Here is a 27287-nt window from a genome sequence, read left to right as displayed (position 1 = left end):
CAAACTGAAAGTGCTGTGCCTTGGTCACCTGAAAGTGACATGAGTATTATGAGTCATGGATTACTTTTATTGTGAGGGGGTATGTGTTGAAACCAAATCACTTAAGTTTTGACAAATTGTCCCATACAAAGTTTTTCTTAGTCCAAAACACAGGAAAAGGAGAAGAGGACAGGGAGAGGAAAAGGGGAAAAAGGCCAAACCCTTCTTGATAGCAGCCACTCTGCTAGCTATTGCAGTATTTTCCAGGGCTATCAGATACCAAAGTTCAGGCTCTGAATCTTACCCTCAGATGTGTTGCTAGTGGGAGCTATGGCAGCCTCTTACACATATAGATGAATTCAAAATATCTTAAACTTCGTATTTTAATAATTATCTTCATATTTAAAACTTAATCAGACTACTGCTGCGATTGTGGATGGTTGTGGATGTGGATTGTGGAGGTTGAGGATGCCTCATCCCTGGAGGTGTTCAAGACAAGGCTGAATGGGGCCCTGGCAAACCTGATCTAGTGGGTGGCATTCCTGCCTATGGCAGGGGGGTTGGAACTATATGCTCTTTAAAGTCTCTTCCAACCCAAGCCATTCTATGATTCTATGAGATATTGTGCTCCTCTCTTCTTAGTATTGCTCTGTTAAAAACTTTTTCCTGGCAGAAATAGGAGTATCAGTGTTTTTTAATTACTTTGTATATGCATTTGCCTTTAAGAAATCTCTGCTAAATAAACCTATGAACAAAGCTAGGAGTCCTGTTGTTGCCATGTTGCTGTTGCCATGTAAGGTAGCAAAGTCTAATAATTATTTTGAAGCCATCTATATCCATTTACTTTTATTTACATATCATAAACTTCTGTGATTGGTAGCTTAGTAGATAAAATTTTGTTCTTAATGACAGTCTGGCAGTTATATATTTACTTATAATTTATTTTGCATGGTGAGACTTCACCTATCTATTATTTGAGAATATTTTTAATAAAACTATGGAAAAAATCATTAATAAAGAGAAAAGTCTTTTTACTTCATTAAGAATGTTAGCTATATTGTCAAAACATTGATTTTGTCTTCCTCATTTAAATCTTCATTAGAATAACTTTGTAGAGATATTCTTCAATCTTTGGTACAGCTTTGCTACTGACACAGCCCATGCACTTGAGGTCATTCACACTACTCATGCATGCCTTCTGTGGCATGGGCCAGGTGGACTTTCATTCATAGACTTCAGAACAGCTTTGGATGGTCCACATTCCCTTTGGCATCAGCTGTCTGGTCAATGCTGCAGAGCTCAACACGAAGGGGTTAAAGAGAAGAGATTATTTCCAAATTCTTGCTTGAGATGCACTTTACACACAGTGCATTTTGGAAAAGACAGTCTATACATTGGGAAGCTGGCTGGAAACTGCTTTACCCCAGCTGGCACTGAAATGTTGATAACAACATTCACTGCTATCGCTTGTTGCACTTTCAGGGACAGACAGATAGCATGTGAATTTTTTAATTGCTGTAAGAAATCTGGTTCTCCTGTGCTCTTCCAGACTCAGATTTCTTAATAACTATGCTCTTTGCATGTGATTTAAAGATCAGAGCTTTCCCTTGTCACTAAAATACTGTGCAGACTTTGCACAGGTTTTTTTTCATACTTATTTCAGTGTTGTATTGTGTTTTACTGAGTGAAGTGGAACCTGATCATATATTGGACAAGACTGTGGAAGTGGGAGTACAAAGAAATTTGTCCTGAGAAATGATATCTGATATGTCTTCAACAATTGAAATATTGAGTACATAAGTACAGATCTCAGGGGAAACAAAATATTCATTGCACAGCTTATCTCTGCAATCCTTTTTCCACCTTTCCTCAGCAAAGAATTCAACAGGGCTTGACTCCTGATGTCCTACCCAAATGTCTTCTCCATTGCTGGATGCTGTGCTCAGCTTTGTATCTTCTGCTTCTGGATCTTCTTGCTTCTCTCAGACCTTTTGTGGTATCTGCCAGGATACCATGAAAAGTGCATCTGTTCTGTTGCTTTTTGCACTGCAAGGAGGGCTAATCACAGGACATGTTCCACAAGTTCTGCAAATATATTAACCATTCATTTCACAGAAACACAGACAGATGGCCTGAGGATGGGTCCATGTTTCATGGTCCCACATTCAGCAGGGTTCACATTTTTTCTTCCATACCTAAAGTTGCCGTTCTTGTTTTTTTCATATTTTTTTCCATATTGCAAGCATGGAATAGGATCTATGTGGACATAACATTATCTCTCTCATCTCTAATCCTCTTCTTTGAGCAACAGTCAAGTTTCAAGATGAATTCCTGTCTGTTAAGAAGACGCATGCTTTTCCTGATATCTTAATAATACCTTTCTTTCATTGATGTCTGAAACATTCAGAATTTCTCTTTGGACAACTGGTCATAACATTTCTATAAAGACAAGTCATTAATGCAGTTTCTACCTGAAGTGAGTGTACGCTTGCTTCTCTATGAACTTTCAGTAGCTATCTACAATATTTTGCAATCTAGATGACCACATGGCAAACAGACAAAACCTGTCCAATTAGCACACTGCATATCCAGGTATCCTCAAGAACAGCAAGCACACATTCAACATCTGCTGTCTCAGCAAATCCTATGTATCTAAAATATGCTTGAGTTGAATTGCAATTATATAAAGTTGTATTATTTCTCTCCATTATGGTACCTACTGACTGCCCTTAATTTAACAGTAAATTCCTTTATGTTTCTGAATGGAATTTTTGCTTATTATCTCCTTGATGATCTTGTCCACAGTTTTCTCCTCCAAGAAGTGTTAGGGAATCAGTCTAAACCAAGAATTCTCTACCTTTATGACAGAGATGGATAAATGAATAGTAATAATCAAATACAAGTCCATGGGTCTGGATGGGATTCATCCCAGGGTGCTTAAAGAGCTGGCTGACGTCATCATGGGACCTCTCAATTATTTTTCAACGATCTTGGGAATCTGGAGAGGTCCTGGTAGACTGGTAGAATTGGCAAATGTTGTGCCAATTTTCAAGAAGGATAAGAAAGAAGACCCTAGCAATTATAGGCCTGTCAGTCTCAGATGATTCTTGAAGTTGTGGAAGCGCACCTGGGGACAATGCAGTCATTGGTCCCAGCCAACATGGGTTCATGAGGGTAGGTCCTGCCTAACAAATTTATTTTCCTTTTGTGATAAGATCACCTGTCTAGTCGACCAAGGGAAACCCGCTGATGTGATCCTTTTGGACTTCAGCAAGGCTTTTGACACGGTTTCCCATAGGATCATGTCCGGCACACAACTTAACAAAAACATCATACAATGGGTGAGCAATTGGCTTGACGGGCAGAGTTCAAATGGTTGTGGTAAATGGGGCCACATCAGGCTGGTGGATGGTCACTAGTGGGGATCCTCAAGGCTCTATTTTAGGGCCAGTCCTCTTCAATGTTTTTATAAATGATTTGGATGTAGGACTAGAAGGTGTTTTGAGCAAATTTCGAGGAGTTATGGACTGGGACGAGGGTGGAAAGGCCTTGCAGAAAGATCTGGACAGGTTGGAGAGCTGGGCAATCACCAACTGCATGAAGTTTAACAAAAGCAAGTGCCAGGTCCTGCACCTGGGATGGGGCAACCCTGGCTATCCATACAGACTGGGCAAAAAGATGCTGGAGAGCAGCCCCGCAGAGAGGGATCTGGGGGTTGTGGTTGACAGCAAGTTGAATATGAGCCAGCAGTGTGCCCTGGCAGCCAGGAGGGCCAATTGTATCCTGGGATGCATCAAGCACGGCATCGCTAGTCCGTTGAGGGAAGTGATCGTCCCACTCTACTCTGCGCTGGTGTGGCCTCACCTCGAGTACTGTGTGCAGTTCTGGGCACCACAGTACAAAAAGGACATTAAACTGTTGGAGAGCGTCCAGAGGAGGGCAACGAAGATGGTGAAGGGCCTGGAGGGGATGACATATGAGGAGCGGCTGAGGTCACTGGGCCTGTTCAGCCTAGAGAAGAGGAGGCTGAGGGGGGACCTCATCACAGTCTACAACTTCCTCACGAGGGGGAGTGGAGAGGTGGGTGACCTATTCTCAATAAACACCAGTGATAGTACCCACAGGAACGGGGTTAAGCTGAGGCAGGGGAAGCTTAGACTAGACATCAGGAAGAGGTTCTTCACCGAGGGTGTTTGCGCACTGGAACAGGCTCCCCAGTCACTGCACCAAGCCTGTCTGAATTTAAGAAGAGATTGGACTGTGCACTTAGTCACATGGTCTAAACTTTTGGGTAGACCTGTGTGGTGCCAGGAGTTGGACTTGATGATCCTTATGGGTCCCTTCCAACTCAGGATATTCTATGATTCTGTGTTTCTATGAAAAGACTCATTTGTACATGGTAGATTGGCAAGCATACGTAACAGTCCACATGCACAAATAAAATGTCAAGATAGTGTCAAAGTGTTGAGGAGCTGTTTGGTGTGCAAGCAAGGAAGCATCCAAACTATGCTCTTCAAGCACTGCAATCCTTTCAGTTATTCACCTGACTCCACCATCTCTCAGAGCAACAGTAATTGTTCTCTTGCTCTTCAAACCATTAGCCAGGGGCTTTTCTTGCTGTAACCTAGTGAATGGAGGCTGAGAATCAGCGATGTGATCTTCTCTGCATACTGTCTCCTCAAGTCTATCAGCATCATCACAAGACAATGTATGGTGACAGTACCAGCTCTTCTTCTGAAGCTGATTCTAGCTTAAAATGCTTGCTTCAGCCTATTTAGTTTGAAATCTGCTGCATCAGAGTCAAATAAGCTCCACATTGCCTCTTAAAGACTGAAAGATAAATAGCAGTAAAATGTGCTTGGTGAATGGATTTCTTACAGCAGGTGACTACGTAAACTGAATCTTGGCAGTATAACTTCAAGTGAGTGAAGTATTGTGGTTGAAGGTCTTAAATCTTTCTTCTGATAATGCTGTGCTGGAAAGACTGTGACTGAAATAGGTATAATTAGTGAACCGTGATTGAATTCTCATCATCAAGAAGACAACAACTCTTTCACAGTTTCTACTTTGATGTCATCTCTCATCTGTAAAGCTGTTCTACTCAAAACCACTTGAAGGTATTTTTCTTTTGAATTGGCTGCTTTAGACTGTCGTTAGTGCTAGATTATCCATGTCGGGTTTATCACAAGCTGTCTGGATACAGGGTGATTTTTCTTTTCATGATAAAACATAGCGCTCTTCTAAATTCTGCTTCCAGTTCATGATGAAGGTTCTTCTTGCTTGAATCTTCTGTTGCTGGCTTCCAAACATCCAGAACCTGGATCAACAATCTTACAGTCTTCTGTGTTGCTATTTTTTGTTTTATTTACACTTCACAGTAACAACTTGGGTGATAATGACTTGCTACAGTCACTGTCTCTCTGCTGACAAGAGCAAAGATCTGTCATCATCTTCTATCTAGTAGCATTTTGCACTTTTGAAGCTGCATGTAGTGTATTACACTTAACCAGCACTTCACAAGTCCTTAGTCTAAAGCACTTGTTATATATGTATTTTTATTTATTTATTATTTTTTCCTGAAAAAGACACTATTCACCTTAAATCTTTTTCCTCCACTTGGAGGTTTTCTTGGCAACTTCCATAAGTGTCTTCTGGATCCAGGAGCTGCTTTTGATGTAATAATTAATGTGAAAAAAATAAAAATAATAATAATTAAAAAATCCTTATAACCATGCTGCAGAATTCCTGATTACGTGTGATCACACAATTACAGCACACAATTACAGCACACAATTACATGTGTGATCACCAGTGTGTAAGTTTCTGCTGTAACCACACCTTGAATACTGAAGAAAACTATCCCATGATTTTATGCCTTAAAATGATATTATATTGTCAGCTGTCTTACAAGTTTTTGAATAACACATCATGCATGTGCATGCTTAGAAAGGTGCTGACTGGTATCTTCTTATTTTTCAGTTCTCTCTACCTTTGCTTCTAAACTATAATGAAAACTGTGTGCATTTGCGCATTATGAACAAAAATTCAGCAGCATTAGGGAAGCAGAAGCACTCATAGCAAACATACAGAATGATTGATACTGTGGTATCCAATTTTGATTTCAGCGATCATCCTGGGAAAGCTACTCCTGCAGAAAAGTTACCACATATGAAAAAAGATATAGTAAGCCATACAAACACCTGCCCCAGACTCAGACTTTGTCCCCCCTTTAATGCCACCCAGACTGGCTGATACATAAAGTGGCTAGATTCTGAGTGGATATATGGATTAGAAGCACATTGTTAATAGGATAAACTTCCTATTTGTTTCTGTATCTGAGAAAAATCTCACTGTTTTTTTCACTGAGAATTTTTAAAATAAAGCTTTGACATCTAAGCAGTTATTTTCTTTTAAACATCATCTTTTGTCTTTGGAGTATTCCATTGTCTCTGTGAAATACAAGAAGTCTTGCAGATCTAGGAGCTGTTTGAATGAGGAAAATAATTAAATGGGGTCACCTTGTTGATGTTTTGTAGCACGACATGGAACTAACAGCCACTTCTTGTTTTTTTAAGTACTAAAAAATTCTTAATCTAATTAGTTTCTTTAATCTGGCAAGCAGACACCTCCTCTTGACTCTATCGCTTTCTTGCGAATGCGACACCTTGAAGATCAGAGATGTTTGCAGAGGGGTTATATTAGGATAGCTAATTGAAATAAGTCTAGAGAACCTGGAATCAGTTTGTCTGTCTGCTGCAAGTGCTGGTTTGTACATAAGCCTTCTTGTACTGGGGGAAAATGCAGCCCAGGTGAAAATTCCCAAGCACCTCTGCATCACTCACTTATGTGTAAAATAAAATTAATTGTGAACTGGAATCAGCTGACAGTGAATTTGGATAAATGAATACTTTTTCTCTTGGTTAGTAAAATACAAGTTATTAAGAGCTGAAATGAGGAGAAAAGTGCTAGGCCATGGAAAAGCTTGAAGGCAGATTTGCATGGGGTTTACACATAATTCTATAAAACCAGCATTAGACATTGCACACACACATGAAATGAAGTCCTTGTTTTAATTTTAACTCCCTGCACTTCAGAAGGGACTGTCACCAGGCAGAAAGCCTCCTTTCCTGCTCGGTGCAGTTCCATTCACCATGTACGCTGAGCTCTTGCTGCTCCTATCAGGTTTCCCTTCTCCCCTTCCCCTGCGTTTTTTAGACCAGCTTTTGTCCTTTTCCTTCTGATGCTCCTTTTCATGGGTCAATTTTGTGGCAGAGGACTGTGGGCAAGACAAGGTGACAGCTTTCCCTCTCTGCCCGGTGATCCAGGTGTCCTCTTCTCCACAGTGGATTGCTTGCTGGAGAGCAAGGGGATCCAGCAAATGGAGGAGAGTAGTGGGCAGGGCAGGGGGTTAACCCTGGTGCCCCAGCTGGCAGCCTGGCAGCAAGCAGGGAGCCCTGCTGCAAGGTTGGGCAGTAGGCAAATCAAGTGAAATAAAGATATGAGTTCCTTCCCTTGTACCACGCGTGCTTGTGTGCAGGACAGAGACAGCATCTTTGAACAGCTCTGTAACGTTGTGATAAGAATTTACTAACTCCATAAGCATTTACCAGCCATGGCTAAAATCTGGATGGCTGAGAATAAGTCTATTTTTCCCCCCTCACTCCTAGATTGGAGAATTTAATAATTAATCTAAAGTTCCACTGCAAGCATCCAAATTTAATATGAGTTTCCATTATAAACAACATTTATGTTTTCCTCTCTTACAGGATGAAATTCACCTCCCCATCAAAATAAATAAATAAATAAATAACTCACCAAATCCCAAATTTGTTCACACATTTAGTGCCAAGAAAATACAGATTACAGTTAAGAGGCTAGGATGTTGCTTGCAATGCCATCAAAGCACCGAGCTGAGTGCAGAAGCATTACAGCCTGAGATTAGGCTCATGATTCAAACACATCATTAATGCAGGCACTTTGAATGCACACATCTGCAAAATCCAAAATATGCAGCTGACCTTTGCTCTCAACAAGCCCATACTTTGAACTGATGCAAGCAGATGTATCATGCCAAAGGTCGTCATGGAGGAACAGGGACAAAGCCAGTCTCTTAGACCTCCAAAGCCAAAAGACAGTAGTAGAAGTAACATTTAAGTAAAAAGAAAAAAGAAAGCAAACATTTTCCACCTGCAAACACTCACCCTCCACTATGCCCTCTGTTTCTCCACCCTATGCCTTCCCCTGAGGACACAGAGCCCAGCCTGCCTCAGTACCTGCAGTAGAAAAGTCTCAGTGGCTGCGGAGCAGGGGGCACCGAGGTGCCGCTGCAGGCAGCAGCAAGCTCCCTGGGAACGGCTTCTATGCAGGCGCCTACCCCATCGCACGTGGGGAGCCGCAGAACTATTGCAACATGGAAGGAGGGGTATGAAATAACAGATTCCTCCTGCTGCTCTGGTGGCTGTCACATTTCACACCATACCTCTCTCCTTTTCACAGGCACTCTGGCTGGATTAAATGGATTAAGAACTGGTTGATAAATATGAATGGAGTTGTAAATTGATGTGGAAATAGGTTTTCACTGTTTCATTCTCTATGAATGAATCACGAACAGAAATTTCTTCAAGTGCATTAGGAATTAATTCCTAGAGACTCCTTTTTTCTGCTCAGACTGACAAGCTGAAAAGCCAAATTTTGCAAGAAAAATAAGTTTTTCTATTTATCTGAGAACCTTCAAACCCTGACTGCTGAGTGCAATATTCACTATGTAGATTATTCCAATAAAACAACATAACATTACAATCTGTTTCAAGTAAAAGGATCTACTTATAGTAGAAAACTTTAGATTTCGTAGCATGTCTGCTGTATCAAGTGACTGCATCTGATCAAGTCTCCCCACTGTAGTGCCGCACACTTTGTGGTCCAAATTTGAGATTAATTGATGCTGAGGAATTTGGCTGAAGGTAGGTTTTTGGTTTTGTTTTGTTTTGTTTTTTAATCCTGCAATATGAAGCTGCTGTCCCAAAGTTTGGAAATGCTGTTTTATGTTATTCACAAATTGACAGTAGATCTTTCATATATATAAACACACGCACAAACATATCTATATCTATCTATATATATAAATCAGATCTAATTTTAGATTTAAAGTTCTTTGTAAATTTGTATTTGTTTGGGTCTGATGGCATGTTTAGGCTGGCTACTTGCTGTAAATACATTTCAATGTGAAATTTGTCCATTTGCCTCACATGGATAGCATATTTCAATCTGTAACTAGAAATAAAAGTACAATGGGTATAAGCAGAAACTTCTGAAACAACAAAATCTTGGGAATATATTTTCTGATCTTCCAAGAAAATGGGGCTTATCACTTTGTCCCATATGTGACTCTGTTTAGCTGCTTATCTGTCACTACCCCCACATCTTTCCCCATTAAGTTTGGAACATATTACTTGCTGTCAGTCTAATCTGTAAAAAGTCTTAAAGATCATGAGATAGTGAAAATTAGCAGCAGAGTAAAGGAGCCACTGCTGACTGCCACATAAAGCAACTACTTCTCTTTTCCATACCATTTCACCTTCAAGAGGCAATGGCTAGTGAAATGAAGGATAATACACCTATGGTCTAAGTGAGCTTCAAACTTGATATAACGCTGACAGCCCTTTGAGAGGCAAGGGAAAAAAAGAAAGGGAGGGGAGCTGGAGGTAACTGTGTACATTACATATGCTTTGGCACAAGAAAGAAAAATGCTTATGGAGTGCAATGAGATCCTCATGGCAGAGCACAGAGACTTTCAGAAGGTCTGGAGTTTTTTAGATAATGAGATTTTTCCTGGAGATGAGGGAAGACCCTAGGTTTTGGGGGATGAAACACAGGCAAGTGGACACAGACCTTTAGAAAACTGGGTTTTGTTATCCCTTGGCTCACAAAATTTGTTTCAAAGGTGGGGAGGGGAGAAACTTCCCCCTTTATAATACTTCTGAACATTCCTAGGTCCTAGCAGTTCCAGGCTTCATTCTCAATGAAGTCTGCTCTGGGACAGTTTAGTCCTGATTAGAAGACAGTCCTTGTGAAAGCCTCACAAGAAGTCCTCCTGTGAGACTTCCAATTGATACAGCAGTCATGTAAAGCTGAGATAATTCAGTAATAATTACAAATGATATGACCTGCACAAATGAGCTGGATTTAGCCTTCTGGCCTTCTACCTGTTCCTCAGAGGAGGGTTGGAATACAGTAGTTTTATCTGCACAGAACATTCACATAGCCAGATACCAACTCTTGCAGAAAGAGGAGTGCCAGCAAGTAGCCTAGCACCAAGTCTGAGTTTCTGCTACTGTGCTTGCTTTGAAGGTCAGGAGCTTGATCAGTACTTGCCTCTTACCAAACCCGTGGGTACTTACCACCTCTCTGAATCAACATAGCTGAACACTAGGGCAGCTGTGAAGCCTAGAGTAATGTTGATTAGTATATGGTATCCAGGCTAAATTACCTAAACAGTTCTTTTCTGCAGTTTGCTCAGAATGGTTAGGCATTTTGGCAGGATCAAAATACAGCAAGGACTAAAGGCATCAGTGGTAAACATGGCCCTCATGCGGTACATACTGATAAACTGAAAATACTGGGTGGTGAACACATACTGAATTGCATCTTGATAAGGTATGACTGTATAGATATCTCTCTTCCATATGCTGCCACACAGGAGGGAATCTGAAGTGTGGAGAGCATGTAAGCTGTTTGGTGATTTGGAGTATGATGCATCACACAGATCAGCTCTTCCCTGAAGAGGCCAGCTAAGGAAGAGCCAGTAAGGATGTGAATTTGGAGAATTAGTCTCCAATAAGTCCAGCTTGAACACTCAGTGCTCTATCACATTACTGCAAGAAAGGAGTGTTCACCAAGGCAGTTCAAGCGTAGCAGCTAATGCCATAGGAGAGCAGTAAACTCTTATCCTCACTTTCTTCCCAGTAACGAGTCTGCGTAGTTATATCCTTAATGTACTTTAGATAGAGTAAGCCACAATGCAATTAGGATGTCCATATGGAGAGTCAGTGCAGCATAGCTAGTACACTGTAAATTCATATCCTCGCTTACTGAGAATTAATTATCTCATAGACAAGCCATGTGTCAGTGAAATCCATTTATTACTTCATAGGATATATCGTCTTCTAGGGAGGCTGGACCAAAAGAAATGGGGGACTGAAGCTATGACTGGCAAAGTAAAAACATTGGTATGAAATGTAGTCTTATGCCAAGTCAGTTGATTTAAAACAATCTGGCTTGGTTTTAAACATCCCTCCCCCATACTCTAATTTGGGTCAAACAAAGCCAAACTGAAATGTTTTGTTTTGGTTTTCTGTGGGGAAAATGATACACCTTTATTTTATTTTATTATTATGATTTTTTTTTTTAAGAGAATCAATATTTTCACATTGAATTTGTTCAGTTTCTTTTATAGAAATTGCTTCTTTGTCAAAGTGATATTTATATGAAAATTTTTCATTTGGTTCCACTTTAGCTTATTTGTCCAAACTTGTATCTGCTGTATGTTCACACAAGTCAATAAAGTTGAACCAGAATGAATAATCCTCTTACAGAACATGCTTTGCTGCAATGGCAGCCTTTTTTTCTCCCTGTAATCAAAATATCACTGGAAGTAAATCTGTGTTGCCATTGCACCTATATAAAAAAAGACTGTCTTAAGAATTCTTATGATTTGAAAACTAGGTCAGTTAATTGTCCAAAAAATAATATGAAGAAAAGAAGTGGGGAATTACTTCTGGAAACAAATCCATTCTTCAAATTTCAGTGAGTCTGCTCTTGATGCACCCAGACTTGATTATGGTTAGTAAACCTTTGAGATGGAGATTGGGTTGTGTCTCTTATCTTCATTATATGTGATTCTAGAAAAACATATGCATGTGTCATGGCACCTCGTTGTTCCTCTGATGATTTATCATATCTTTGTGGGATGGATTTGTTTCCCACTATGAAATGCAAATTTATCTTGCAGTGCTCCTGCTGTCTGTACAAAGGTTAAAAGATACATAGATATATATTTAATGTTATTTTTGCTACTTTTAGAACTGGCTTTGAATGATTATTCTAGCACAATAAAGATTTTTCACTGCCTACATTTTCTGAGTTTAGTTATTTTGTTTTAATTACCTTTTTAAAAAAACTTTGCAGTTCAGATTATACAATCATGGACCAGTTACTGACAGACTAATTCACAGAATACGGTCGGTGCCAAGAAACTGCAGTTTACCATGTTGTGAACATTCAAACATTGCTTTAGGGCCTCTTAAAGGGAAGACTGCAAATACTCTTCCCCCAGAAATAATAATATCCTCATATAAATTCAGGGTTTCGGGCACTGTTGACATCAAAAGGTTTATAATCCTTGTGTGAGTAATCAGCTAAACAGTTGAAAGTACCTTAAGCTTTCTGTGTGTCAGCAAAACTCACATATGATGAGAAGAGTGGCTATGCCACTATTTGAACCTCTTGCTATTCAAAACTTCACACAAGCAAGTCACCAAAATGAAGCTCCATTCCTCAAAGTCTATGGAGATTCTCTGACATGATTGTGTGTCTACTTGAGGTTCAGTGAAGCTTTTATGAAGCTGGACAGTTGAATACACAAGATTTCCAATAAGCTTCTAGGCCTAGCCTTCTTCACTACTGTTACTCCTAAACACCAACACTTTGTTTCACTTTGTTTTCCAATTCAGATTCAAATGTGCAGCTCACACTGGTATTCATTTTCTTTTCTCATGCAAAGTATGGGACAGGCACTTGTGCTGACACTGGTATCATCAGTGCTAAGATCTCGCTTAGATCAGTGGGATGCACCACAACTTTCTTATTTGCTACATCATAACTTCTTTGTTTGCTACAAAAACCGTAAGTGAAATTATAAGCATTAAATAAAATAATAATAATAATAATTCAATACATCATACAATCATACTATGGACCCACCTGACTACAGATTATTCAGGTATCCACTGGTCGTAGAATCATAGAATAACTTGAGTTGGAAGGGACCTACAAGGATCATTGAGATCAACTCCTGTCTCCACATAGGACCACCCAAAAAACAGACACCATGTCTGATAGTATTGTCCAAATGCTTCTTGAACTCTGGCAGGCTCGGTGCCATGACCACTTCCCTGGGGAGCCTGTCCCAGTGCCCGACCACTCTCTGGGTGCAGAACCTTTTCCTAACACCCAGCCTGACCCTCCCTTGTCCTAGCTCCTTGCCGTTCCCTCAGGTCCTGTTGCTGTCCCCAGAGAGCAGAGCTCAGCGCCTGCCCCTCCACTCCCCTCGTGAGGAAGCTGCAGGCCACCATGAGGCCTCCACTCAGCCTGCTCTGCTCTCGGCTGAACAAACCAAGGGAATTCAGCTGCTCCTCATACATCTCCCCCTCTAGAACCTTAACCATTTTTGTAGCCGTCCTTTGGACACTCTAACAGTTTGTTATACTGTGGTGCCCAAAACTGCATGCAGTACTCAAGGTGAGGCTTCACCAGTGCAGAGTAGAGTGGGACAACCACTTCCCTCGACTGCTAGTAATGCCATGCCTGGTGCACCCCAGGGTACAGGTGGCCCTCCTGGCTGCCAGGGCATTCTATTGACTCATATTCAACTTGCTGTGGACCAAAACCCCTGATCCTTTGGTCATATACATTCAACTTCTTTCCAGTCTTTTGATATAGACTCTTTGCCAATGAATGTGGACTTCTTTTTTTGGTTGGTTTCCATTTCTCCAGAGTGGGTTTCATGCCAGTCTTGCTCTTTGCCTTCTTTACAGATAAAGGCAAAAACTGCTTACCACTTTCTGTCCCTCACAGGATGTCTACTGGTAGCTAGCATTAATTATGAATCTGTTCTGTTAGGTCTTTTTTTGCCTCTGAATCATTTTAACACTTACTAACTTAAAATTATGGTTTTCCCCAAAATCTTGAGAATGCAGATAAAATTTAATTTCTCCTAAACCTCCACCCTTTGCTTTCTAACTTGTTATAAAAACAGTATACACAACAATGAAATCTAGGAGGGAAAGTACATTTTCTGAGAGAAGCTTGACTCTCTACTATTTGGGACTAGCACTATAAGTGCTGCACTCAAATACAAAATCTTGTCCTAGTTTATTATTATGTCTATGACAGTCACCTTAACTAACATTTTAATAATCAGAGGCATAAAATAATACACATTCTGGCATAAACTAATATCAAATTAAATCCAGTCCCACACCATATTTTCAGCAGTTTTTAAGACCTTCACCAACCAATTGCACAGTTGGCTGAGACCTAAGTAAAGGGCTAAGCCCACCTACACTGTAACTAGGATTGCATTAGGATGCAATCAAGCACACTTGTCAGCTGAGAGGAAGCAGATAGGAAACAAGAAGGCTTTAGAGCTACCTACCAGCTGATCCTGGCAGCTGGAGTGATGCTCCTCTGAAGAGAGTTTACACTAAGCTGTTTGACTTTGCAATGGAACAGACAGGAGGAGAAGAAATGCTCACACAGTCAGGCGTTAATCCCAGCTGTGGAGCAGAAAGAGGCAGCCATGTGGAAGACATTAGCTGCAAGAGTTTCTCAGTGATGCTGCTGGTGTTCTCCTGGGAAGGCCAGTCTTACTTCTGGTGGGTTTCCAAGCAAAGACGGGTCCCTGGGGAGGGAAGCAGAGTGGTTTGGGTGGTCAGACAATTAAAGTTCTCATTTGGACAGAAGCCTGGTCCTAATTAACAGTGTGAAAACACCCCAAGTTAGCTTTCAGCATCATTCTCTCTGGTTAAGGACTTCAATCCCTCACTTCCTCCTAGGCTCACCATTTCACTTAAATCAGGGCTTCCTGAGTGAAAATTTTGCATACAGAAATGTTATTTATCTCATGTGCCATGTCATGACAAAGATGTGCAACAGAAATGAAATCTGATTTCCCTGTGAAATGAAATAAATAAATAAACAAAAATGTAAATGATCATTTACTTATTCTTAAAGCTTAGGCTCAGATAAGATAAATATATCAATTTAATTTGCATGCTGGTGGAATTTTGCCTCCAGTGAAAGCAGGTCAGTGGGAAGAGCTTAAACTGAGGGGAGTTTGAGTGTCTCATGCAAAGAACCATATTTGGTGCTTTTTCTCCTGGCAGCATAAATAATTTTTCAGAGAATAAACTTGTGTATTCATTAGCACTACAGCCCCTTCCACACAGGGTGCTCCTTGGAAAAGTACCAAGCAAGCATGACTATTAATTCAGATCAATATGTGACTCTGACAGAGAATGCGAAGCATACCTAACCCAGCTAACTATGCCCCTGATAAATGTCGTGAGAGCACTGTGTCACCCGTGCCTTTCCTTTCTTTATTTCCATTATCCATCAGGACAGGCCATGAGGGAATGCCTGGGAACTGTGTCGTTCTCTGCAATAAGCCACAATGCTAATGAGGCATAACAAATTGAGGAAGTATCATGTATAATCCTGATCCCTCATTGACACTATTACCAGTATAGATTTCAATTCACCATTTGTTACATGCTTAATACAGACAAAGTGGGAGGGTGTAGAAGAATTACTCCTTCAGTCATTGCATTTTTTAAACAGTTGTCATCCTCCAAGACAAAACTCTCTCGTAATACCCTCTGTTTTTGCTTCTGCTGTTTCTCAGCAGGATTTGCTGCTTGTTCTTGTAGGGGGTCAGCCAGACTTTGTCTTTCTCACAGTTTCAGTTTCCTACTGGGATTAAGGGTCTAGCATATTTCTGCAACAAATCAACCGAACCCAAGATAAACAAATGTACTGAACAAGATGGCTCTGGTACGTGCTTGTATTTTAGGAGTCAGCTGCAAAGTTTGTTTTTCATAAGGTACTCCAAAGAGAAACCAAGGTGAACATATGATTTTAGTGAGTTCTCATCAAAACAATGGCAAATTTTATAGTTTGGTGGGGTTTAGAGTGTGAACTATTTCTTTGTATGTGCTGTTTTTAGTCAAGTACTGTCATGCTCCCCAGAAATGGTATTTTGCATGACTTTGAAGAATCCCAGGGTGCCTGGCAGACAATAAACAATGCTTCACTGCATACTTATGATGGAAAATGGTAAAAAAATATCAAAAATATTGGGCCAGTCTATTAGTCTTTAAGTCATTCTTTTGTTAACCTAAGAGCTCTGTGATAGAGCTTCTGGCCTACGGAGAGACTCCCTCCAGGCTGCTCATCCCCTACGGCCTTGCTCACAGGTCCTCCTGATGGTGGAATTGGGCAGGAGAAACCTCCCAGCAGCTTGCTGACCTGGGAAAGGTGCTCCATCCCCCTGCCGTGGCCAAGGGGATAGAGACAAGAGCCAGGTACTTCCATGGGATTCTGTTTCCTTTTTGGGACCATTCTGCTTTTGTAAGTACACAGGCAGAGGGAACTAGGAGACAAGCTGAAGGCCCACCAGAGCAAACAATATGCCTGGACAGTGGTTACTCAAGCATGGGGGGCGTGGCTGCTAGGAAACACACCTCGGTCCCAGTAATCCAGTCCCAGGTGCAACAATGTACACAGCTCTCAAACAGGTACTTCACCAACACTGGAATCTGCAAACTGATGACACCATGCTAAAAGGTTAACCTCTGCTTTAGACTTTTGTTAAAAGGTGTGCACCAGTGCAACACTGGTATTCACCTGGGTCAGAGTTTGACACCTCTACATGTTTTAAGTGATGCATTTAAACTGCTGCTTAATCAATAAATAAAGAACTTTTCAAAGATAGAACTTTTCAAAGTATAAATTTTTCCATGGTAATGAGCGCACTTTAAATGGGGAATAGGGTGAGATTTTACAGAGATCTAACAAAATAGAAGCCTAATAACAGATAGAAGGTATTTGACAATGAGGTATAAAGTTATTATCGCTACTTGATTAGGAAGATTTTTATTAGTCACCTCTGATTGCTCCACATAAATAGTGAGACCATCTAATATCCCTATAATGATGGCCTCTATGCATGAGTATTGTGATAGTTACAGTAAACGTACTATGTAAGAGAAAGAGCACTTGAATCTCTTTATAAGACCAGACCTGATTAGGAATTGTATTCCAGATATGCCTGTGTTAAACTGCGTACAACTTTCAGGCCATATATTCATTGTGCTGAGTGCTTACAGCTTTGGGAAGAAGAATTAGTTCCTGGTCAATTCAGTATTTTATTTTCTGGATAAATGCACTGGTTTGAAAGAAAAGGTATTCACTTTAGCTCAAATATGACTATTTCCATAGAAATGTACTGTATATGAAAGGTCTTTGATTTAAGTTCTTGCTTTCAGATGATCAAGTGTCACAAAAAGTGGTAACTTTTGATCTCATTAATGAGCTAAATGAACGATAGTTTAAATGTAGCCTAGCATTTTCATGATTTAAATTTTATCAGGCTGTTTTAAATGGAAGGACTGATTAATTTTAATAGGATTTCTATCATAAATGGGAAAACTGTCCAAATTTTGTAACCAATACATTTTTCACTTGAAACACTCTAAAGTAAAAAGCTACTTAATCAGGTGATTCAAGCCAATATAGAGCAGGTCTACACTATTACCTGCCATCTCATTCGTAGATCTCCCATAAGTTAATTTCCAAAGGTTTATGGTCAAACATAGATGTTTAGCATAAAATAACATCTCTTTGGAGAAATTCATATGACTTTTTTTAGTCATATTGGCTATATATTACAGCTAAATTGAACTCCTCTTTGCTAAACTCTGTTACAAGAGCTGTCAGACAGTATAAAAAATAAAAGAACAAAAAGTCCTTCTTAAGCTGATGATAAGGAAGTTTAACCAAAAAGAAAGTCTACTGCTGCAAAGGTGAAAGAAAGACAACTGCTCTTTTGGCCCAAATTAATGACTAAGCCGACAGCTTTGGACAGCTGACTGTAGAGACCTAAAGATTCTGTGGAGTTTTTAGACCTGATTTCTCCCTTACAAAAAGATGAGTTTCTAGTGTCCTGATTGAGTAGGAGACTCCTAAGGTAAGTATAATGTTGATCCAGGAAGTTTAAAGCAAAGATCAAAGTAAAAATGCAAACCTAGCTGATGGTTTTGTGCACTATGTGATACTACATATTACATATCTGTACAGGGCTTATGTGGCAAGGTTTTAGTAATCGTGTGGCTACAGGGGTGGCCTCCGCAGAGCCCAGAAGCTCCCCATATCAGATCAGAGCCAGCTCCAGCTGGCTCCAACAGGGACCTGCTGCTGGCCCAAGCTGAGCCAGTGAGCAATACTGTGAGAGAGGAGTGCGAAAAAAGAAGAAGCCCTGCAGCCACCCAGGTCAGTGCAGAAGGAGGGCAGGAGGTATTCCAGGCACCACAAGTTCCCCTGCGGCCTGTGGAGAGGCCCCTGGTGGAGCAGGCTGTCCCCCTGCAGCCCATGGGTCCCACATGGAGCAGATCTCCACACTGCAGCCTGTGGAGGAGCTCCCGGTGGAGCAGGTGGATGTGGCCTGGAAGAGGCTGTGGCCCATGCAGGAGCAGGCCCTGGGCCAGAGCAGCCCGTGGAGAGGGGCCCAGGCAAGAGCAGGGGGCCTGGGGGGAGCTGCTGCCCATGGGGAACCCGTGCTGGATCAGTTTGCTCCTGATGGATGGACCCCATGGTACGGACCCACATTGGAACAGGTCTTGAAGAACTGCAGCCTGTGGGAAGCCCACACAGGCTCCGTTCAGGAAGGGCGACATCCTGTGGGCAGGATGGAGCAGGGAAAGAGAGTGAAGATGAAGGAGTGGCAGAGACAAGGCATTTTATGGACTGAGCACAACCCCATTCCTCTGAACTGCTTGAGGAGAGGAGGTAGAAGAGAGGAAAAGTGTTTTTAGTTTAGTTCAGTTCTCATTGCTTTAGTTAATAGGTAATAAATTATATTAATCTCCCTTACACTGAGTCTGATGGTAATTAGTGAGTGATCTCCCTGTCCTTACCTCAACTCATGAGGGTTTGTTTTTGTTTTTGTTTTTGTTTTTGTTTTTTCTTTGCATTCTATTTTATCCCCTGTCATTCTAAGGAGGGGGAGTGGGAGAGTGGCTTGGCAGTTCTTAGCTGACCACCAGTGTAAAGCCACCATAATATCACACTTTTTTTCCACTTGTTTTTGGTCACTTACTGATGGTCACTTCTTGCTGCTTTTCTTCCTACCTTTCATCCCCTTTTCATTTTTTCAATGTTTTCTTTAATTTTGAGAATAACTGAAATTCAGTTTCTTCAGGGTGATTCAATACTCATGTACCTAGATGAAATACAGGACCTTTTTTTAATTGAAGAGAATGATTTGTGGGTTATGTTGTGCTCTACATTAAGATAACAATAGAAAATTAATAACAAAACATGAAAGGAAGGTAATAGCTAATATGGTTTGTTTTGTGAGATTATGAAGTTGATTAGCTTTTTATAATGATTTTTATTGCTGACATCCTGTAGCAATAAATGATCAAATCTATTACACATAATTAACTATCATTTATTATTGTATCCACTGTTTATAATTCAACAGATAATTTCCTATTCATTATATACTACATTAGACATTCAGCCAGCCCTAAATCTGCATGGTAGTTTCAGTATGTAAATATAGTTACACAACATAGATAAGCTAAGTAGACTAGAAAACAAAACAAAACAAAACAAACAAAAAAAAAGTTTCTTCGATTTGTGATTGAGTTTACATTACACTCAATATCAGGCCACATAAATCGAGTGCCTCGGTTTCCTCATCTGTGTTCTGGGAGTAACAAAGCCTGTCTTTCTGAAGTGTTTTGATAGTCTTGGATGAAAGGCTCTAAGTACAAAGTATTATCTGTTATAGCTGTGGCTTTGCAAATCTTTGCTAGTTAATAATGCAGTGTGAGTTGCTGAAAATTGAGAAAATTTGCTTGCTAGTAACAAAAGACGACTACTTCACCTCATCTCCTTTTTGTCATTGTAATGGAAGCTATGAATATGCATCTTTGTGAGAGGCAGTTATTTGCCCCTTCTGAAAAAGCCACAAATTGTACTTCAAAGTTAACTGAAGATGGCTTTTTTTTTTTTTTTTTTTTTTAAATTAGTTTGGGAAAACTGTGAGATTGAACATAAGCTCACAAGGTCTCTAGGCATGAAATTCAATGGGAAAGAAACAAATAAAACCAGAGAATCCAGACGTTCTCTCCCGTAAACTGTGGAGCTTCACGTTGATGTTCTAACATTTTAGCTATTTGAAACATGGATTACTACAGCAAAGGCAAAGCAAAAATAAAAAAAATAAAAAAAAAAAAAAAAAAACATAATAATCAAAAATAGAAAACAGTAAAGACCTAATCACTAAAGTCTGCTATATATACAGAGATATGCTGGTTGTATTTATTTCATGCAAGGAAGAAAAGCAAAATGGTTATACAAGGTTAACACTTAGCTTAGACTACTATTCATATAAATATCTTGATAGTAATAAGGACACATGCTGGAAAACTTAGGAAAAGCCACCCATTTAAGCTCCGAGATAGGGCACTCACAGGAGATGTACTAGATGAGAAGAGGCGATCAACTCCAGCAGCATGCAACCAAATTCTTACAATCATTAGCACCTAAGTACTTTCTAGCAGGTGGAGATGCCCACCTTACCCATACTGAAGGCTGCAGTGCAGGCACAGTGTGCTTCCCCTGTGTGATGGGGCTGGTGCATCCCCACACTTCCAGCAAGAGCAAACAAGACTCTGAGTCAGATGTCGTGAAGTTTGAATGAGGGCTCCATTCCCACTCATAGTGTCACCTTTCATGATAACCTTCCTGTGCAGTCAAGGTTTAATGGAGTATAAACACAATGTGAAAGAAAAGGACATCTGTTTTATGCAGTATTCTGATAAGAAATTATTTTGTTGTTGTAATATCAATTTTGAGATTTTTTTCAAGGATGCTAGTACAATCACAAAAATAAATTATAAGTGACGCATACAGGAGCACTTGCAAAATTCAGGACAGACAGTCCATGTCTGATCACTCTTGCTGTCCTGGGAGATAAAACATCTATCTGAAAACAAGGAATTGTCCTGAGACAACTATCAAGTTAGAAGGTATCTATAGCATACTGACTTGCACACATAAGCAACTGTATAGGAACTGTAGTTTGTCTACGTAGTATAATTTGCATTTGGTGAAACGTATTAACTGATTATAAGCACACAGAAAGCTTCAAAAAGACTCTAAGATCTGAATTAGCCAAACTTGCATCAGCAAGGCCATAAATGAGGAGGATGCTGGGTGACTCTGGAGAAGCTGGTCACAGCCAGTGAAAGGCTTCATGGGTTATTTCTCCATGCTAACCATCAGCCTTCAAATATTCAGAAGATGTGGGTTTCCCTTTTGTCAGCTCCCCGTTGGTTTTCATGGTGCCCAGCACTCCAGTACTTAGCACTTCAGAGAAAGAAACCCATAATGTCGCTGCCAAAAGTGCAATGCCTTAGGGGAAAAAGTCTCATCTCCAGGCCACGAGGCAATTTTCTTCTACTCTGAAACATGATGCATGATTGCCCTTGCTCTGCTTCAGTGCTCTAAATTTGGCAGGAGTCCTATAAAAGTGAGGCACCATTTTATTTTCTGGAGTCTTAAAAGCAGATTTACAGGATGCCATGTGAAGCGTTAGCTGCACAACTGGCATTAACATTAATGAGAGACTTGGGTGTAACTTCCATGCAGCAGGTAGAAAATGTTTCTCTAAGTGACTTGTTCAATGTTTTACTTCGAGGATGTTTCTACATTATTTGGCTAACACAACTATGCACTATGAGTCAATCACAAATATTTGAATGCAGCACAACACATGTTAAAGCCAGCGAATAAGTAATTTGGACCTGTTTTTAAACCATACTGGGACCATTTCACACCAATAAGTCAAAGAAAGGTTGTTGAAAGTGGGTGCTAATTCCTTTAGAGTCTATACTTACAAAAACAATTCTGCTGTTCTCATAGTCTCAAAATAGTGTATATCAAAACATTCTAAAATCCTTTTTTTATTGGTAGCTTCCTAACATGGCTTTTTAAGTAACTGGCCAACTTTAGCCCAGGCTTTCCTTTCAGTCTTGGTAAAGAAAAAAAGAAGATGGCATACAAATGTGAATGATTTAAAAATGAGATGCTTTCATCTCTTAAAACATTTCAAATGTGTTGAAAAATAGATTACAATACTGAAAAAAAAATATCAAGATTTCAAAATGTTTAAAATAAGTTCATTTTCTTCATACTTGAATTACTCTGCAAAATGTGTTGAAGACCTAAACTCCTTAAAGCATTTGCATTGTAATTTATTGACTATATAATGTCAAATGAAATCCTATTTTAACTTTGTGTGTGTCAACTAAACCTGAATCTATATTTTTTAACAGAAAGAACTGGAGCAGATAGCAAGTAGCATAATAATATGCAAACATTTCCATTTGTTTTTCTTTTAATTTACATATGAAAATTTCTTCAAGAGCATGTCAAAGTGTCCAGTTCAACATCTCTGTCCAGTTCCAATTCTGTTATAAAGAATAAGCTCAATGCAAAACCAAGATTTTGAACTTCTTGAGTGTTCTCACATAAAGATTGCAGCATGTCATCCTTTTCATGATACTGCTTTTGCCTTAGAAGCCACCTCTTTCATTTTTAATTATTTTTCCACAGACTATATGCATGTTATATATATACATTACATATGTGTGTGTTATTATATGTACATATACATATATGTGCATATATATGTACATATATACATACATATATACATATATACATATATACATATATATATAATATATATATATACAAATCACCCTTAGCTAACATTTTTGGATGGAACCTACCACTTCCCAAGACTTCAAAAGCAGAATAAATCAGTTAAGAGGGCTACTGAAAGGGGATGGTTAATAACCACAGTCACAGAAATTTGTAAAATCAAGATTTATAGTGGCTTCAGTTCAGACTTCGATCTTACTACTGCAGAAGGTTGGGGATGCTTAGACTTTGCTTTGTGTCATTAAATGTACAGAAGGAGGTATGGCAGGGATGAGCTCCTGAGGTACAGTGCAACAAATGGTAGGTGCTGAAAAGATCAGAGACACGATAGCTTGAGTAAAGGACTGATGACATTTTGCCAGTTTGATTTTAATACCTGGAACATCTGTGGCATCACCAAACAGCCTATGATTTAGCTAAAACATCATAAAGATATTCAGTGTCATAAAAGTAACATTTTATTTAACCTTCCTGTAACAACTTTAAGAACAGTAATCTGTTAGAGTAGGCTGCATGTCTAGCACATGATAGTGGATAAGAATGAGTAATCAAATCTTAAATATGTATTTGTAGCAATATTGCTTCAAAGTTTTTGCAAATATTGCTAAAAAGTGTGTGATGGGAAGAAATAAAAAGAGCTACAGCAAGCAAAATAAAATTTCATTGTCCTTAACTAGGAGTTGGGAGAATAGAGTTTCTCACTACATCGACATGGGTTTTATTTATTGCTTCATGTCACTTTATGCCTATCCCATGATGGCTTTCCGCCCCTCCCCTGCCACAAGCAATTGAGATAAATGATGTATCTTCACAAAGAAAAACATTCTGAGCTGGTTCCTGGACTCTTTAATTTTCTTGCTTTGTGACTCCAATTATGGACCTCAGTCCAGCGCTCAGCATACTTGGCATCTGAGAACGCGGACGAGGCGAAGGCGCATGGCACGTCCTGATGCTTTACAAGGGCAGGCTGCTGTACCAGGTCTTGGGATCCTTGCCGCCAGCCATTCCCACCCAAGCTGCCTCAGAAAGTGAACAGGCATTTCACAAGCCTTACCGGACCTGGCTGGGATAAGTGCATGCATGCCTGGCTCTGGACCAGCTCAACTGGAGAGATTCATGCTATGGGCAGTGGGGCAAACAAAAGCAAAAACAAAGTGCTAGAACCTCCAATTTAAGGAAATCTGTTTTCCACAGAAAATAATTTGTGCCTTGAAGGCATCTTGTTGTATTTATTTATTTATTCACTCATTCACTTTTTTGTTATGCCTTTCATATGTATTTGATATCTTTCCTGCAAGACAAGAAGGGATAAATAATACCTATGCTGCATTTCTGTAAGTATATAAGCCCTGAGAATATGAAGGATGTTAGACAAGGACTTTTTATCCCATTGTCCACATTGTTTTGTGGGATCTCTACGTTATTGGCAGCTTTCCTAATCTTCCTCCTGGACTCTTTATCACCCAAATATTTCTCAGTGCTGTTTACTGCAGTTAATCAGCAGTAACTCAGACATCCCCTCCCCAGCCTCATCCCTACATGTCTCCCAAATCAGGGTTTTCCAGGACTCCTCAAGAAGAACCCGCCTGCTGCCCAGGCACACACCAGTGCACCCTGACCTCTGTGCCTCACTGAAGAGCTGCAGAGCATGGGTCACAGTCTCCATGCCAGGCATGCTCTGGTCAGCCAGTGGTCAGATACAGTGGTGGCTACGCTGGCAGCTGAAGTTGCCTCCATCATTTGCATACCCTTATATGTTAATGTAGGGAGTACAAGCCAAATAATATATGTGTATAAAGTAGCCTTGTGCTCCGACAGAACTTACAATGAGAACTGTGTGACTTCTGAGGTGTTTATTTTTGTTGCCTTAACCACACTTTTCCTGTTCTTGGTTTTATTTATTTCCAAATAGAAAGCGACAAAGTCCTCATTTTGTTACTGACAGACACACTGGTCACAAAGCCATTCATTTGTTGCAGGCACTGTGCACACTACTCAGTGAATGCCAAGTAGATGCACACATTACTACATTTAAGAAATACCTTTATGTGTTTTAAATATATCCTGGTCTACATTGTCTAAAAGAAGTATGTAAAATTATCATTTTTAATGTTGTAGAGTCTGTTACTGTGCTGAGCCTTGACAATCATGTAAAAGATTGTGTTGGGTTTTACTGTCCTCCTAACAAAGCAGCTGCTCCCACTATGAAATTTCATCCCAACCTGCAAGAAAATCAGAAGGTTGGGACTGACGTATGGGGTGACGCATGGTGAACAAACAAGATCACTGTGTGTATCAGGGAGGGCGTTCCACAAGAGACAGGGAACTATCATTGCCATTTGTCAATAAGGCAATGATGAGGCTCCATCAGAAATACAGAACACAACTTTTGGCTATCAAAGATCTGCAAATATAAACTAAAGCACAAGCAAAGAATGAATCCCAGGAAGATGAGGAAACAAAGAATACATCATCTGAGCAGAGACTAAGATATTCATCCTTTTGCACTGCAAAATAGTTCTGTGAGGGTGATGACTCTTTTTTGCCTACATCTGAGGGTAAACACTATGAGGGAGAAGAGCTAATTAAGTAAATGATAAAACTTTGTACAGTAAAAAGTTGCTATAAGCTGGCCTGAATAATTTTGGACTGAAAATGAAAAAAAAAAAAAAAAAAAAAAAAAAAGATTATTACCTGTCAAAATAGTGAGACTCATGGTCCACTTCTGAAAGAAACTATGGATAGTGATCACCTGCTCTTCCAGAGAAGGCAGTTCATTAAGCCTGGGGATACTTAGCCTTTGTTCCTTTGCTACTGATACAACTTTTAGTAATGGTGAGAAAACTAAAATAAAAAATGATGTAACAGCAAAAGTGCTTCATGATTTTTATGTGTAAATATGCTTCATCTTCCATTCTCAAATGCATTCAGTGAAGGCAAAATCACTTCAAGATTCTGAAAAGGATAAGGAGCAGTAAGATCAGCAGAAACACAACCATGTTTTCATCTAGTTACTTCTGCATGGTGCTCAATAATGTGTTTGGCTAAAGCATGTTATCTACATGTTAGCTGGGGTGAAGACAGGAGACCAACTCTTGCAACATCTGACACCAGCTGGCTTGCAAGAGGTTGTTCTTATTATGTCCAGTCTTTTTCAGTGCTTTGGATTAGGTCTAGGAATCACTGATTGAACTGCTGGACAAATGTAACCCACTTTTAAAAGTGATTACTGGATTTCTCAATAGCATAAAAACATATATAACCAGAAACATATTTTGCATGTCCCTGAAATAACAGAGATGCTGCTCATGTCTGTACAAGGCTGGCTTATGTGACTATTTCTGTTCAGGAGCTAATGAAGTCCAGTCATGAAGACAATGTGTTGTGTGGTTACAGGTATTCTGGTTTCTTTCCCAGGTTCTGCACTGACACAGTATGGTGCCCTCTAGTATGTAAAGTTACTGTCTAGGTACATTCACCTCCATGCCTATGAAATGGATTTGTATTTATCAACCTCACATTCTATTTCAATACAAATTCACTAATACTTGTGCAGGAATTTGCACTACAATAGTGCTATACAACATTGAATATAGATGAAAAGGGAAACTTGCACTTGAAATAATTGGGAAGAAACCTCGTAATGGGCAGGGGTTTGGTTTTAATTGAAAGAAATCCAAAAGAACAATAGTGTAATCAATCCACTTTTAAAATTTGCTATTAAGTTACTAATTTAACTAAGAGTAGAATTTGCCCCAGTGTCAGAATCTAGAATATTAATAAGTAATGACATAAATAGCGACTACAGAATTAAGCAATTAATGAGTTCTTTTTACCACATGAAAGGTCCTGATACAGACCCTTTAGCTCTTGCTAATGAGAAAACCAGACAGCTTCTCCCACAGGCAGTCTGTCAGCTTTCTTCAGGCATTTCATGAATTTTGGTCAGAGCGTCCATGATACACTTGCAGGTGCACAGGATGGCATGTACTGTCCTCAGTGCAAAAGGATGCCTAAAGCCAGACTGAGGCTGGCCATCAGTCCAAAACTTAGCTTCACGGTTTATCAAACTTAGGTAAAAAAGGTAACCTTTGCGGAGTGTTTAGAAACATAATTATTTGGTCCTTCCTATTGTTTTTTGTGAACTTTTCTTTCTTCTCCACATTAATCCACTTTATGAGAACAGACACGAGCTGAAGAATTTGACAATTTAAAAGGGGGGAGAGGGGAGGAGAGCTAAAACAGTCAGTAAACAATAATGAAACTAATGTTGAATGGCATTCAATTAATATTTATAATGTGCAGCAATATTAACAGCAGAATTAACTTATTTTTATATGTCTGACAGCTCTCTGGCTGATTAAGAATTGCATGATGATATTTTGCATATTTCCCATGCAAATACAGTATTATTTGCACAATTATTTTTATCCTTAATTGAAGTTTTGTTATGAAATCACTGTTTTCTGCTGTACTAAAGCTCTGTAATTGATCATATTAGGGATTTGATTTTTTTC

The 27287-nt window shown here is 39.7% G+C and overlaps 1 long non-coding RNA gene across 1 annotated transcript in view; it reads right to left on the bottom strand.

The window, feature by feature from the left end:
• LOC118160312 overlaps positions 1 to 22067 on the bottom strand; it is a 49716-nt gene extending 27649 nt beyond the window's left edge. The window contains exon 1 of the long non-coding RNA XR_004747416.1: positions 21948 to 22067. This is a non-coding gene — a long non-coding RNA (uncharacterized LOC118160312). The remainder of the gene's footprint in view (positions 1 to 21947) is intronic.
• Positions 22068 to 27287: the final 5220 nt, after the last annotated feature.

The sequence above is a fragment of the Oxyura jamaicensis genome, chromosome 1, assembly GCF_011077185.1.
Source record: "Oxyura jamaicensis isolate SHBP4307 breed ruddy duck chromosome 1, BPBGC_Ojam_1.0, whole genome shotgun sequence".
In the NCBI taxonomy this organism is placed as follows: Eukaryota; Metazoa; Chordata; class Aves; order Anseriformes; family Anatidae; genus Oxyura; species Oxyura jamaicensis.
This window is presented reverse-complemented; position numbering and strand designations above follow the sequence as displayed.